This window comes from Dama dama, chromosome X (genome assembly GCF_033118175.1).
Source record: "Dama dama isolate Ldn47 chromosome X, ASM3311817v1, whole genome shotgun sequence".
Classification (NCBI taxonomy): domain Eukaryota; kingdom Metazoa; phylum Chordata; class Mammalia; order Artiodactyla; family Cervidae; genus Dama; species Dama dama.
In genome coordinates this window covers 74,244,609-74,247,833 of record NC_083714.1, presented here as the reverse complement: position 1 = coordinate 74,247,833, position 3,225 = coordinate 74,244,609, and the positions used below count along the sequence as shown (strand labels likewise).

Sequence of the window (3,225 nt, the reverse complement as noted above, 5' to 3'; positions counted from 1 at the left end):
TCTATACTTATTAATAAGCAGTTAGTAATCTCACATAGAGTTAATAATGAAATTAATGTTACCTACATGTATTATTTCATGATTGTAGATAAATAAGTTCTTAACTTGAAAATTGATCAGAAGTACTTGACATAATTGATTGCAAAATTTTAAATAGACTATTTTTTGAGCACTCTGAGGCTTACAGAAAAACTGAATGAAAAGTACACAACTCTAATAGACCACATGGCAATCCCCTTCCACCAATTTACTCGATTATTATCTTGCATTGGTGTAACAATAGTCCCCATCTATGTGCACTTCCTCATAGTCAAGTCAGTATTTGTCACCTTCATCATCTTGGGGTCCCTCGTCGCTCCTGGAGATGCCACTAGCCCAAGAAGGAGCCACAGCAGAGCTGGCCCTGGGAGGGCCCTGCTCAATGGAGACCATCCCCATGATCCTGAGCGCCAGAATCTCCTGGGGCTACCCCTCCCGCCTGTCCAGTTCTAGAGGCAACTTGGGGGCCCAGGCGCCCCTGAACAGGTCCCAAACCAACTATTGTTTGCCCAAGGGCACCATGAACAACACATACATGGACATGCCCACAAACTTCTCAATGCTCAGCTGCCATCAGGCCACCCAGATCATGCCCTATAAGGGGCAGTACCTGCATTCCCCCTTCATGGGATACACCCTGCAGTCAGACTCAGTGACCATGACCCCAGTGCCCCCGTTCCTGGACGGGTTGCAAACAGGCTACAGGCAGACCCAGGCTCACTTTCCTCACACTAACGGTGAACAGAAGATACACCCAGCATTGACTGTGTAACAGGGTGTAGCCGGGGGCCTAAACCAGAGGCGAGCAGGAAATTTGGGCTTGGAAAAGATTCTAGCCTGGAAGTCTGTGCCTATCGATGTTGCTTATGACAGTTCCGTCAGATGGCTTCATTTGCCCCCAAACTTTATGAAAGCATCTTTCTCCAAATGAGCATTTCTAGATATGTTTTGGGCTTCCTTGGTAGCTCAGCTGGTAAAGAATCCACCTGCAATGTAGGAGACCCAGTTGGATTCCTGAGTTGGGAAGATCCCCTGGAGAAGGGATAGGCTACCCACTCCAGTATTCTTGGATTTCCCTGGGGGCTCAGACGGTAAAGAATCCACGTGCAATGCAGGAGACCTGGGTTCCATCCCTAGATTGGAAAGATCTCCTGGAGGAGGGCATGGCAAACCCCTCCAGTATTCTTGCCTGGAGAATCCCCATGGACGGAGAAGCCTGGGCACGTCCATGGGGTCACAAAGAGCTGGATATGACTGATCAGCTAAGCACACAGTGCAGTCGGATAAGACTGAGCAACTAAGCACACAGTGTAACACATTGCTTACAACTGATGAGCAAATATTGATGCAGATCTTTTGTTAATTTTTAAGTGGATTTTTGTGTTCCTGTTGTTGAGTTTTAAGAGTTCATTGTATATTTTGGATGCCAGTTCTCTACCTGATATGTGTTTTGCAAAAAATTTCCCCATCTCTGTGGTTTATCTCCTTTTGTCTCCTAACAATGCCTTTTGCAGAAGAATTAAGGTCCAACTTATAAAAAAAAATCCATTTATAAATTGTGTTTTTAGTGTTGGATTTAAAAGCCTGGTGAAATACAAGACCATCTGTATTATCTTCTAAGAGTAAAAGTAATGCAAAATGTTGCATTTGGGTCTATGCTTCATTTTGAGTTGTTTTCTGTGAAGGTGTAAGGTTTGTGTCTAAGTTACTGTTTATTTGATTGTGGATGTTTAGTTGTTCTAGAACCATTGTTGTAAAGATTGTCATTTTCCCATTGAGTCGCTTTTGCTTTTCTTGTTTTTGTCAAATATCAGCTGACTATATTAATGTAGAACTATTTCAGGAATCTCATATATGAGATTATTAATATTTCTCCCAGCATTCTTGATTCAAGCTTGTATTTCATCCAGCTTGGCATTTCTCATGAGGTACTCTTCATATAAGCTAAATAAGCAGGGTAACAATATGCAGCCTTGGTCCTCCTTTCCCAATTTTGATCCAGTCCATTGCTCCATATCTATTTCTAACTGTTGCTTCTTGACCTGCATACAGGTTTCTCAGGAGGCAGGTGAGGTGATATGGTATTCCCATCTCTTTGAGAATTTCCCTGTTTGTTTTAATTCACACACTCAAAGGCTTTAGCATAGTCAATAAAGCAGGAGTAGATGATTTTTCTGGAATTCTCTTGATTTTTCTATGATTCAACAGATGTTGGCAATTTGATCTCTGATTCCTCTGCCTTTTTAAAATCCAACTTGAACAACTGAACGTTCTCAGTTCACATACTGTTGAAGCCTAGCTTGGGGAGAATTTTGAGCATTACTTTGCCAGCATATGATATGAGTGCAAGTGTGTAATAGTTTGAACATTCCTTGGCATTACCTTTATTTTGGATTGGAATGAAAACTGACCTTTCCAGTCCTGTGGCTACTGCTGAGTTTTCCAAATTTGCTGGCATAAGGAGTGCAACACTTTCACAGTATCATCTTTTAGGATTTGAAGTCGCTCAGATGGAATTCCATCACCTCCACTAGCTTTGTTCATAGTGATGCTTGCTAAGACCCACTTGACTTCACATTCCAGGATGTCTGGCTCTAAGTGAGTGATCATACCATCGTGATTGTCTGAGTCATTAAGATTTTTTTTGTATAGTTCTTCTGTGTGTTCTTACCACCTTTTCTTAATATCTTCTGCTTCTGTTATATCGATAATGCTTCTGTCCTTTATTGTGCCCATTTTTGCATGAAATATTCCCTAAATCTCTAATTTTCTTGAAGCGATCTCTAGTCTTTCCCATTCTATTGTTTTCCTCTATTTCTTTGCATTGATCACTTAAGAAGGTTTCTTATTTCTCCTTGCTTTTCTTTGGAACTCTGCATTCAGATGGATACATCATTCCTTTTCTCTTTTCCTTTCACTTCTCTTTTTTTCTCCACTGTTTGTAAGGCCTCCTGAGACAATCATTTTGCCTTTTTGCATTTCTTTTTCTTGGGGATGGTTTGGATCACTGCCTACTGTACAGTATAACAAACCTCTGTCCATAGTTCCTCAGGAGCTCTGTCAATAAGATCTAATCCCTTGAATCTATTTGTCACTTCCATGGTATAATTGTAAGAGATTTTGTTTAGGTCATACCTGAATGGTCTAGTGGTTTTCCCTACTTTCTTCAATGTAAGTCTGAATTTG

At 41.1% G+C, this 3,225-nt stretch overlaps 1 pseudogene; it reads left to right on the top strand.

Moving 5' to 3' along the window:
* The first annotated feature begins 225 nt into the window (after positions 1-225).
* LOC133052719 (protein shisa-2 homolog) lies at positions 226-811 on the top strand (annotated as a pseudogene).
* Positions 812-3,225: the final 2,414 nt, after the last annotated feature.